At 39.3% G+C, this 13,125-nt stretch overlaps 1 pseudogene; it reads right to left on the reverse strand.

Annotated features, from left to right (window-relative positions):
• Positions 1–1,072: 1,072 nt before the first annotated feature.
• On the reverse strand, positions 1,073–5,539 carry LOC103734409 (annotated as a pseudogene).
• Positions 5,540–13,125: the final 7,586 nt, after the last annotated feature.

The following is a 13,125-nucleotide window of genomic DNA, read 5'->3' on the forward strand; positions in this document are numbered from 1 at the left end:
GGCAAAAGCCTAGGGATACTCAAGCAAGCCCAGAACCTAGTAAGCAAGGTATAAATTATCCATTTTTCTCTCAGACAAATCCAGATTATAAAAGGAATGACAGGATAAGCCAGACCTAGTAGCACATGCCTTTAAGCACAGCACTCGGGAGGCAGAGGCAGGTGACTCTCTGTGAGAGCAGTTCTAGCCTGGTCTTCATAGCCAGTTCTAGACTAGCTGGGGATACAGGGAGACCCTGTCTCAAAAATAAAACTATTTACTGACATTATAAACATATTGAATTCTAGATCATTCTTCAGAACATTGTCTCACATGGATAAATGAAGAAGTTTAAAAATATTTTTATAAGTTTTGATAACAAATGCGACCCATATATCAAAGAAGTCATTGAGTTGTAGAGGGCTCGGATTATCAAATCTCCCTTAGCGCTGTCATAATTATCTTTATTTGTCAAAGTTTAGGCCAGTAAAAATGTAAAAGAATGATCTATAATATCTAAATATATAGAAAAGGAATCTTCTCTGTCTTGCAAGCAGCTTTATTTAATGAGATATTTCTTCAATCTCCTTGGACATATAAAAAATTTCTATATAAATGTGTAGATTTGAACTACATATTGAATTCCAGGGAAAGCTTGAAGGGAAACTATTTACTTCAATGAATATTCATGTGAATTTTTTCCTTGTGAAGAGTCTGAAGTTTTTACAGTTATTGTAAGGACTATGTTGGTAATTAGGTATTGGCCAAAAGAAATGTCCTCACTGTCCTGTGGGTGTGATCACTGCATTCTGCTTTCGAGATCAGGGCAATGAATTCTGAGTAGAAGACAATAATCAGGGTGTCCTAGTTATTTATTTTTTAATTTTTATTTCCTTCCAACAATCATTTATTGGGAACCAGTGTATATTTGGTGTTGGGGGATAAAGGCACTTGGAAGATCCTGAGAACCATCTCCTACCCAGTCCTCTTCACTCCAGCATAGTCTTCAAAGTTTAGTGGGAAAGGCGTGTGAAGGTGGAGAGAGATGGGGGCCCCTCTTGAAAAGAGGAGTTATGGAATGGCAAAGGGGCTCCTAGAACGGCAAAGTGGTGGCCTGAGGGGTGGGGTAGGTAGAGGGTTGGCAGCAGACCCCAAGGCCTGAGATGGGGGTGGGCCCCCGGGAGCTGGGCCTAAGTAAAGGGTGGGCCTGAGATCCAGTCAGTAGTCTGCAAATCACCTCCCTGGCTGGGGCCTCCTTGCGATCCAGCTGGTGTGACACCAATAACCCTACCATTTCCTTCTCCTTCTTCACCAGCACTGGAGGGCAGTTGGTAGTGGCTATAATGAAAGACACTGCTGGCATATGGCTCTTACTGCTGCCTGTGGTGGTCAGGGTCCTTATGGGTGCAGGGTTGAAGGTCTCCCTGTAGCCTGGCTGTGTGGCGTAAGACGGTGGGGGGGATGTGGGGATGGTGCTGCACTCAGACATCTGAAGACCCGCTGAGATGAGGATATTCCTGACAGCTTGATTGGCAGGCAGGTGTTGTCTGCCTTCATGTCATAGCTCAGCAACTCCTCCAGCTGGTTCAGAACCTTGTGCAGGACAGCTTTGGCTGGCTTATTCCCTGCCAGTGACCTCTCCTTGGAGAGGTATTGGTAGTTCTCAGCCAGGCACTCTGCCTGGACCTGGGCAAAACTGGTGTAGAGGCCACAGCTGCTCCTCCATCACCAGCACCTGCTCTAGGAGCTTGAATATCCAGGCCAGGAACTTACTTTTCATCTCCAGAAGGTTCTCCTTATTCACTTGTTTTAAATGGCTCATTAGTAATGGCAAACTGAGCATCATTCTGGACAGCTTGTCACTGTGCCTAGCCATGGAGGAGGAGTCCAGCCAGAAGCCATGTCTTCAGTGCCAGATCTCATTGAGTTACCCTGAGGAAATAGCTGCCAGTTCATTCTGCCAGTGTGTGAAGCTCTGTGAAACCACCATGTGAGATACTGAACAGGAGCCTCTGTTCTAGTTACTTTCTTTTTTTGTGATAGAAACACTGACCAAAAACAACTTGAGAAGGAAAGGGTTTATTTTATCTTACATCACCAAGTCACAGTTCATCACTGGGGAAAGTCATGGCAGGAACTCAGGGCAGGAATCTGGAGGCAGAAGCTGAAGCTCAGACCATGGAGGAGTGCTGCTAACTGGCCTGCTCCTCTGGCCTGGGCTCAGTCTGCTTTCTTATAAAACCAAAGATTACTTGCTGAGTGGCACAGCCCACAGTGAGATGAACCCTTCCACATCACTCAATAATCAAGAAACTGTCCCCACAGACATGGCTACAGGCCAATCCAACGGAAGAAATTCCTCCACTGAAGTTCCCTCTACCCAGGTGTGTCAAGTTTGACAACTGAAGCTAGCCAACACAATGAACCCCTTGACGACTTGATGTACAAACACATCACTATTAAATCACAACCTTTCCATTTCTTATTCCCAAAATATGATATTATTAATATCACAATACAAAACAGTACAACTTTAAAAGTCCCACAGTCTGTAAAATTTCAAACTTTAAAAATTCAAAATCTCATTAAAAAGTCTTTCATGGTCAATCAACACCCCTGACTCTTATCTTTCTAGTCCCCTTTCTACAATGGTCCCTAAGTGGCTCCTGGTTACTTGCTCATATGAACTTATAGCAATGGTGACAGCATGTACAAGATCTGTGCAAACGCAATTAAACAAAAACAAACAAACAAAAAAAAACAGCACAGAGTAGGTGAAATGGGCAGGAGGCCTCAACCTGAGCTGAGGCAGCTGATCTATTGGCAGTCTGAACTATTGGCAGCTGATCACTGCTGGGTGAGGGAGAGTTGATCTTCTTTAAGAGAGCAACACTAGATAGGCTAACCAGGCTCCAATGGATGAACTCACACCAAGGGGCATCTGGGTACACAAACTTGACTCAATAGGCCTTAACATATATGACAGAATGAACTCCTGTGGGCAGTCTATGGGGGCTGTAGATGGAGGGGTTTCTAAATATGATTAAGAGCTATTGTATAAAATGCACAAAAATTCAATAAAAATATACATTGAAAAATAGTTTCTAAGCTGTGGATGCCTGTAAAATCCAAAACAAGTTATAGACTGTCTTCTTTCCAAAGGGAAGACCTGGGCACACTTAGCCAAAAATCAAAGTCCAGCAGTAAGACAAAGGGGGGTTCACTTAGGATCTTCTGGGCTCCAAAGGGCTTGGACTCAGGGCCTACATAAACATCCTCTAATAAGTACAATGTAATCAACAACAAGCAAAAATCAAGTCAAGCAAAGGGCTGAATAGCAGAGAGCAGTAGCAGCTTTTCTCCAACACTGGCTTGTCCAAAATTCCTCATTGCAAATACGAGAAGCTTTAGCACTGATTCCTCCAAGATATCAACGTGTTTAGATATTTAAATTGGGGAAATTGTATCTTTAAAGTACCATTATTTAAGAAAAGTATTAAGTGAAAAACCACAAAGTATCAATTAGAATATCAACTATCTTTCTTGCATGTCTCAATATTGGATCTTTGGGTATTTAGAGTTCTTATGTTATAGATGAATAAATAGATGGATGGATAGATAGATAGATGATAGATAGATAGATAGATAGATAGATAGATAGATAGATAGATAGATAGGTGTGTGTGCATTCATTTCTTTGTAGTAAATTTGGATCACCTTTTTCCAGTCATAATTTGACAAACATTCTTCATCAGAGCATAAGAATTAAAAAACATATCATATCTATGGGAAAGCCCTAAGTACAACCAGAAAGTGTTTGGTTACTCTAATAACATTTGTGCCACTATTGTCCCAGTGGGCACAGCTTTCCAGGTCAGTCATAACTGTAGCTCACAAAGTTCCCAGCTGGGTAAGACTGATGATTACTTTTCTTTTCCAACAGTATGCATGGCGTCTTCTAGCCTATGAAATCAAGTCAATAAGGATGAAGCTTCCAAGTCAGTACCAACTGTAATTCTCCATGTTCTATAATTCAAATATGTAGTATCTTCAGCAATACGGTCTTAATATCAATTTCTAGAAAGTAAGCAAGGGCAATGGAAATAACCAGTAATGTCTGGGGGTCTTGGGAACCCCTGAATAACAACTCCAAAAAGAGGTAACTCATTCCTGGCACAGCGCCTTTTACTTGCTAGACTGTGGTGTCTAGCATTAGTACATCCCTCAACCTTCATCTGATAAGCTTCTTTTTGCAATGGGTGGCAATTAACATAGAGACTCACAGCTGGTTGATGAGCAGAGAATAAGAAACCATGGTGTACTCATCCCTAAATGGGATATATATATATATATATATCTCGCACCCCTCCCCCAAGGTTCAGGGATCTTTGTGGAAGAAAGGGAATGGAAAGAATATAAGAGCCAGGGGCAGTGGATGACTACAATCTCACGGTGTTTTTCTGGACACAACAGGTAAGTTGCACAAATGAGCTCACAGCAGCTGTGACAGCACGCACAAGACCTATGAAATCTTAAGTGAGACAAAATTCCAGCATGTAGGCAGGAGGTGAGAAGGAAACACCACAAACTAGCTGAGGAACTCTTGGCAAATAATAGCAACTGGGAGAGAGAGAATCCGTTTTCCTTTAGGAGGTGACCCCTGGTAGTTTGAACACACTCCCTGTGCTCCAAGGGATTTTTCTTCACAGGAGTCTTTGAGGAACACAAATTGAACTGTATGGAAAAATAAATATAAATAAAGATGACATGGGACTGGAGAGATGGCTCAGCAGTTAAAAGCACTGGCAGCTCTTCCAGAGGACTCACGTTTGGTTCCCAGCACCCACACAGCAGCTAGAAATAGTCCATTAACTTCAGTTTCAGGGGATCTGATGCCCTCTTTTGACCTCCACGGGCATTGCACAACACAGGTGCATGCACATACATGCAGGCAATATACTCATACACATAAAAAGAATTATGTGAAAAAAAAAGATGACATGAAGCTGGGGAAGGTAAGGAAGTGGAGGTGGATCTGAGTGGAGAATAGGGGAGAGGTGGAATAGAGTCAAAATACATCATATGCAATTCTTGGGGAATTAATAAAAGCATTATTTTAAAAAGAAGAAAGTATCACAAGGGAAGCACAGGCAATGTGCATTTAACTCAAGATACTGTCAAATTCTCATCCGCTAATGACTCAGATCCTCTGAGTAAATGATGAATGATATTTCATTTATAAATGGATTGATGAAGATGGATCAATAGGTAAGTAGATAGAGTACTTGATGGATGGTTTTTATATTTATGAAAGGTGTGAAGTTGTTAGGTCAATTGTAGACAGTGAATGACAACACAAGGATCACAAAAGAATCATGACAGTTTTGAGAGATTGCAGTAAATCTAATGACATGGAATTTCACCAGGGTAATAAAAAGGATATGATTATACTGGACTTAACAGAATTACTGCATAGTGACACGGAGTACAAACTCTGGATCCGAATGGTCAGTGTTCGAATCTTGGTACCACAGGAGTATTGGGTGCTTTTAACAATCATTTTACTGCACTGTGACTTAATTTCATCATCTGTTAAGTGGGATTAATTATAATTCCAGCCTCCTAGGCTTGTTTAAGAATTAAATAACTTCATTAATTTAAAGACTTAGAAAAGTAACTGACATAAAGTTAGTCTACATAAACATATGCATGTAATGTGCATAATTTCACTATAGCAAATGGGAAATGAGAAATGATTAAAAAGAAAAGATTGCTCAAAAAGTTTAGTTTTAAAATGACTAGCATCCAAAATAAGAATTAAAAAGCATATTGCATGTAGGCTGCATTGTGAATAAACAGGAATTACATTGAAAAGACTCATCTCTGGTGGTTCATTTTCATTTTCAACTTGGCTGGATTTAGACTCACCTAGGAGACATCTCAGGCATGTCTGTAAAGGCTTTTCTAGAGAAGACTCACTGAGGACCGAAGATTGGCCCTGAATGTGAGTGTTACCATCCTATGAGCAGGGGAAACTTGGCCTGAATAAATCAAAGAGAAAAAATTATAAGAATTAAATGAGTTCAGAATTCTCCGTCTCTTCTTCTCTAACAAGATGTGAGAAAGCAATCTCACATTCTGACCACAGGTCTGATCCTGCCACCATCACCTTCCTCACCACAGTGAGGAGTCCAAAAAAACCCTTCCTATCTTGAGTTGCTTTGTCAGGTATTTGGTCAGAAAGGTGAGAAAAGAAACGAATACAACAGCTTTCCTTCTTTGCTCCCTTTACTGCCAAAGATGAAATAGACAGATCTTAGTCTTGGTGCAAGAATCAAGGAGGTATAGGGACAGCTGCAGCTGGTAATGGAAGTCAGGTCCACTGAAGAGGGCTCTGGAGTAGAACTCCTGACCCATAGCCAGAAGTGAAGTGGCAAAGTTAAGAGAGAGTCCAAGGCAGATTCACAGTCCAAGGAAGCAGTGAGGCTGGCAGGAGGTATCCAGCATAGACGCTTTTGGTAAAATCTACAGGAGAATTCTGGGAAAAAAATGATAAGCACTGAGCACTCATCTCAAACACTACCTGTTATAGAAGCCATTGTCTGACCACAGACTGTTCATCTCTCACAGACTTCCATCTTCTCCTGAAAGGTGAGTTTGGTAAGAGCAGAGACTGCTTTGTTTCCTACTGCATGCCTGCCTGGCACCAAAAGAACACCAGAAACATAGTGTATGCACCCAGTAAACATTCACTTGAGACTCAGATGAACAGATGTCCAGACTCATCAACAAAAATCCAGGTCAGCCAGAGACAGTGGAGTTCATTAAGAAAGCAAACTGTTGCTTTTTCCAGAAATAATTCTTGAGTTAGTGAGTGACCATCTGGTTTACATATTGAAACCCAATGATTTGGGGTTAGGTAATATGTCACAGAAAATCAGGGATAGTTGTAAAATTGAGAGTGTAAATGTCTAAGGAAGTTTCAAGCACTGAAAGAGTGGATGCGGTATACTGCATCAGGGATTTTCAATGGGTTATCACAGAATAACAGCAGCAGAATCAGCAAAGTGCTTCAAATTCAGGTTTCTAGCCTTGATTCAAACCTTACCAATCCTTTAAGAGTAAAGATAGCAATCCATGTGCACACCCACTTATCCTGAGTTCTTGCAATGCATGCTGAAGTTTGAGAACCACTGAACTATATGACCCTGCAGTATCTTGGCACCATGATTCCACAAGCAGCAAAGAGCTCATGAATAAGCCCAAAATAGAGAAAAGAATTCATATCCCTAACTAATATTTCTTAAACTCCATGGAGTTTGGAAATATCAAAAGCAACTGGAATAGTTCCTCAGCATGTTAAGATTCTATTGAGTTTTATAGATTTAACAGGATAGTGTATTTCTTCCTATAGTGGTTCTCAGGGCCTTAAACCTAAGAAAATTATGAGGAAAACTCAGGTATATTTTGTAGTATTTTCCATACATACTTGATCAAGAATTTCCATTTGTTGCTACTCTCAGCCTTCATCAGAAAACTCTCTCTTCGCATTGAACAGAAGTGAATGGAGAGACATGGCAGCTCACAATGCTGTGAATAAATAATGACTGAGTACTCAGCCTTAGACAAGATATTTATATCCTTCCCTCTAAAGCTCAAGATCGTTATGGAAGAGGGGGCAGAAGAATGTAAAAGCCAGAAGACAGGGAGAAGGGTTGGGACATGCCATATTCTGAGCATGACACATACATTGCAATCATGAAGTCACAACAACTACAGGTGTCTGTACTGCTCCTGCATAAAACTGGCCCAGCTAACAATTAGCAGTGTTTGAGAGAACAGCTTAGGGGCCCTGCCTCTCTCTTGGCTGTTCATGATTCTGGGAAAAGGGGAGACATTTTCTTCATTTTTGTAAGCACTGATGAATCCACTGGCTCCAAAGGATAGTACCAAACCCATGGTCACACAGAAGGCCATAGTTAAGCTCAGTAGTTTACAAAACAAAACAAAAAGACATGAATGTTGAAAAGGGACTGGTAGGTCAAAGGGAGGATAACAGGCTTGGAAGGGAGATAAGAGAAGATGTGTGGTAAGAGTAATTAGAATTCACTATACACGTATGAAATTGTCAAAAAACAAATTTAATAACAGAAAAAAATTTCAAAGGTAAAAAATAAAAATTTATACTTGCACGTGCATCTTTCAGAAAGCTTTGATTAACTCAATCTATAAAACACAAGTATCCAAGAAACAAAAGGGATGAGATATTAATAGAATCCAAAGGTCAGACTTTTCTATGACTAACCATGTCTGCTGATCTAAATATTTCTTTACATTTTGGACATAGAGAAATACACAGTAAATACATAATTCTTAATAAAATATTCCTTTCTAATATTCCTTTCTAACTTATCACTCAATGTCAGATGGAATGGATACTTGGTTTTAGAAAACTATATGGTCTTCTAGTCATCGTGTAAAAAACGGGCATGTCTATAATGCTGGAATTGTTTACTATATTTTATTTTATTTCTTTTATTCATTTATTTATTGAGACAGGGTCTCACTATGTAGCCCTGGATGGCCTAGAACTCACTCTGTGGATCATACTAACCTCAAACTCACAGAGATTCTTGGCTCTGCCTCCCAAGTGCTGGGATTAAAGGTATGTATCACTACACCTGGCTTATTTACTCTCTTTCAAAACTCTTTATCATTCCACATTTTGAAAAACATTCATATAAATGAAAAATGAGAGTTTATTTCTTCCCCTTAGTTTAAGGGGCTAAAATTGTATTTGTTCATGATTCATTAGACAGTAGTACCTGGGCTAGGCATTTAAAAATTGAACTTACTGAGGACATGAAAATATATGTTACAGTTTTGTTAACAACTTTGCAATTAATTTATTTAAGCATTTGCAATTTTCATTTCAAAGCAGAAGGGACAATATGGAGTGCTGAATAAAAAATTAATCTGTATATATAATGTTCATTAAAATGCAAGAAGAATTTGGGGCTGTCTCACCAAAAGTACCTTTCAAGCTGTTCTAGAGTGGACACCAGGAGTTGCATGGTTTCTGTACAGTACACCAAGGGAACTTAATGAATGCTAATTCATCAAAGCCATATTTAGTCCCATTTCCAATTAACTCCTGCAATGAATGTTTGTAAGAGAGACTATGGATGCCTAAAGACAAGTCTATTAGTTACTTGGGCATTATTTATTTATGTCTTAACTATATCCAGAAATAATTGATTCAAACCACAATGCAAGTAATCAATACAGGAAAACTATTTTCAAAAGCACAGGAAAAAAATGAGTCAGACAATATATATGGAAAGGGAAAGGAAAGTAATTATAGAATTAAAACCAAAGTAAAGAAATTATCATACATGTAAAATTTAGATTTGAACCTCCTGGACTTACACAGCAATTGACCAAGTTAGTCATAACCATAAGTTCAGAAAAACAAATTATATCTCATAAAGCCTCCTATAAGCAATTTGAATAAATTTATATTTAATAACTTCAATTTCTGTTTTATCAAGAATTTGACCTTCTACGTATTTCTCATATGACTCTAATAAAGCCAGGGACAGAATTTTTATAAATTTGTTCCATGGCACATAGCTGTATATACTGATCTAACTTGACACGGGTTTAAAACTAGGAGTCAGGAGGAAGAGATGGATAATGTGTCACTTGGAGTAATCCTCCTGAATGTTAAGGGAATTTTAAAATATCTTTGTTAATTCTTTGAGAATTTCACACAATGTCTTTTGATCATATCCACCCTAACCTCCCCTTAATTCTTCCCAGATCCATCCCTTACCTTCCCACTCTCTGGAACCTCCAACTTTGTGTCCTTTTTAAAAAATTTTTAATTTTCTTTAAGAATATGGCTCCTGGTAGGTCCACCACACTCCAGGGGATGTCCTCACACCCAGAAGCATATATGGATGGCACAAATTGAAACCAATGAATTAGGTGTCTATGTCAATGTTAAATATCTCTGAACTTTCTAAAGGATTTTATGACATACTATTTGAACCTCAGGACACTTTCAAGTATTTGAAGTTTATACATTTTGGATTATTGACTGAGTCATGCCCTACAGATGCATGTCAACTGACATTATCCCATGAGATTAAACCTACTACGCAGAAGAAATGGTTCCCGGCATCTGAAAACTCAAGTATAAGTTAATGATGTCAAATAACCCTACCAAAGCAGGCAGGCCATATTGAGTTTACCACAACTGTTGATCTAGCTTATAAGGCTTTGTGATTCTCTTATGAACTTAGTTAAGGCAACATTTGACCTCTTGGTGTCAACAAAAACCAGCCCAGCTTGCTTCATTTAGTCAATTAACTGGATTGAATAGAAGCTTTCACTCTTGGACACGCCAGATGTTACTTTCAATTTTTGTTTCTCCAGCATTAGTACTGTGCTTAATATAGTAGGTGCCGTGAATCTGTATTGTTAATTTAACTAGATTCAGAATTACCTAGAATGCACATCTCTGGGTGTGTCTGTGAGGTTTAACTGGGTAGGATAGACCCATCCTGAAAATGAGAAGAACCGTGGGCTGGGGTCGTTGGCCTAAGTCAAGTAATTTGGGGTGGTAATGAACTTAATCAATTGCTGTATAAGTGCAGGAAGTTCAAAACTAAACATTTGCATGTCTGCTTCCTGGTCTTCTGGGATGTGAGTAAGCAACTATAATGTGCTCCCACTCCCACAGAGCCATCTTCCCTGTCACAATGGCCTATATCTTCCAACCAGAGCCAGAAACTTCACTCTTAATTTGTTTTTTGTCAGGTATTTAACCTCAGCAACAGGAAAGTAATACAGTGTGAATACATATGTGAATAAATAATATCAGGAATTTGGGGACTCGGTTCCGTTAAGAGACTTATTTACCTAATCAGCTGACATGAATATATGTTAACTTCCCCTCTTCATTGCTTCATATATTTTACCTGAACTGAAGATGCAGTGCTGAGAGGAGAAGACAGTATCTGTCCTTACAAATAGAAAGATGCAAGAAATAATTATATACACTAATATCTTAATTCCAATAGAAGTATTTCAAAAGAAAATTTGGTAAACACACAGAAAGTTGAAAAGCAAATAGAGCGAAAGGAATATCAATTAAAGATTTTGTAGATGACTTTCTCAGGAATATCAGGAACCAGCTCATCTGAGTGCAGCAAATATTTTGGAGCATTTATTGTGTTATATTTCTGGGCCAGTCACTGTGGGTACAGAGATAATTAAGATCACACTCTATACTTAACAACCTCAAAATGTAATACAAAGCTATGCTTTCGATATAACCTACAGATCAATTTTCTAGCTGTGTATAAGAGAGATCAAAAATCTACTCATAAAATTCAGGGGATGAAAAGTCTCTCACAGTCAAAATGATCAGAGTGCTCTATGAAAAAGAAACTTTTGCGATGGGAATTAAAGAATGCATATGTAGAATGCTGGTAGAAGTAAGAGAGAAGAGTATTTTAGTGAACAGAAAAGCAGAAAGCAAAGGAGAAGATGGCATGAGAGATGCAGGCTCCCGGCAGGTGTGGACAGGCATGGATGAAGGACACATGTAAGTTACTAGGGGGCATAAGGCAGGACAGGTGGGTTACAGCCAGTTTAGGAGACTATTAGACACCAGACTACAAAGTCTGCTCTTCATTCAGTACATGATGGGCACCCACAGGAGACTTTTGATCGAGGGAGTGACACGATAAAAGGAAGCTTTAAGAACCTTAAACTCTGTAGGTAATTTTGAGAGATGTGAGGCCAAAGTCAATCAGGCCAGCTGCTAGTCCAGACAAGAGGTAATAAGGGCTTGAACTATGACAGTGGGAATGGAAATGAGGAATTAGCAAAGAATGCTAAGCTCTGAACCCATTAGGAATCACCTGTAGTAACTGATCTGATCACAGCAGCCGTGACACCTCCATTAACTCTCTCACACCACATCTCCAGGAACAGAAGAACTGATGGACCTGGAGCAAATTAGTCCTAACGCAAATGCAAGCCTCTTCTGCCACCATTTGCATGATGGATTCTACTACACATACTCTGTAGCCTCTGACTGAATTTTAAGAACACATACTACATTAGCAATATTGCAATCTTTATCCCACTGTGCTGTTTTACATATCTTTGAAATTATTAAAATACTTGCTAGCTCTTTCCAGTCCTCTCTCTGCTTTCTTCCAAAGAGGCTTGGTGAAAGTACCATTGCCTGTTAAGCCATCTCACCAGCCCCACTTTCTTTACAAATACAATTTTCTACATCCTTAGCTAAGACCAGCCCTCATGTCCCCAAGCCTCAGACACAAACACAAGTTATGGTATCATATCTTGCTAAAAACTAGAAGGAAATCCAGTTTTCTGATAGTAATTAGTAAGAAATATGTGTCCAAGAATGTTGGATATCTGTATCCACAGAAATGTCTTTTGCAAAGAAAGGACCTGCCAGTGGCACACTTTGTTGTTAGAAACATAACACAGAAAGAACTCCAGTGCTTGACAATGTGAACTTAGAAGTCATATCTCCTGTATTCTTATATTCCCACATAGACATTTATTAGCCATGAGACCTGGGAAAGATATGAAATTGCTCCAGGCCTTCCTCATCATAAAACAAAAGTAATATTTTAATGACCTAAAGTGTTGGTGTATGAAGCACTTTAGCACAGTTCCAAGCACGTAGCACTGAAAAACAATGAGTTATTAGGCCTACGTTATTATCAGTCAGCTCACACTGGAGAGCTATCTTGTGGTGGCTTCTATGGAAGAGATTTAGGTATAAACTCACCTGACCTTAGGATAGATCAAGATCTGCAGCCCGGTGATTCAGAGGCCAAGAGCCTTGACACGGGAAACACAAAGTATAGCTGTTTCCATGGTTCCCAGCATTCTTCTCTGTGCTATTCATCTTCCTTTGTCATTTAAGACACTCTCAAGACTAAGATGACCAGAATTTCCACTTTCATCCATCACGATAAGTAAAGTCCACAAAACACAAGCAACAACAACAACAAATCCAACCTTCCTTCAAAGATAACCTATTAACTCATCAGAAGCTAGCAGATAAGTAAAAGCTTCAGTTTTTTATTTTGTTTT

Source organism: Nannospalax galili, unplaced genomic scaffold, assembly GCF_000622305.1.
Source record: "Nannospalax galili isolate Female #2095 unplaced genomic scaffold, S.galili_v1.0 scaffold433, whole genome shotgun sequence".
Lineage (NCBI taxonomy): Eukaryota > Metazoa > Chordata > Mammalia > Rodentia > Spalacidae > Nannospalax > Nannospalax galili.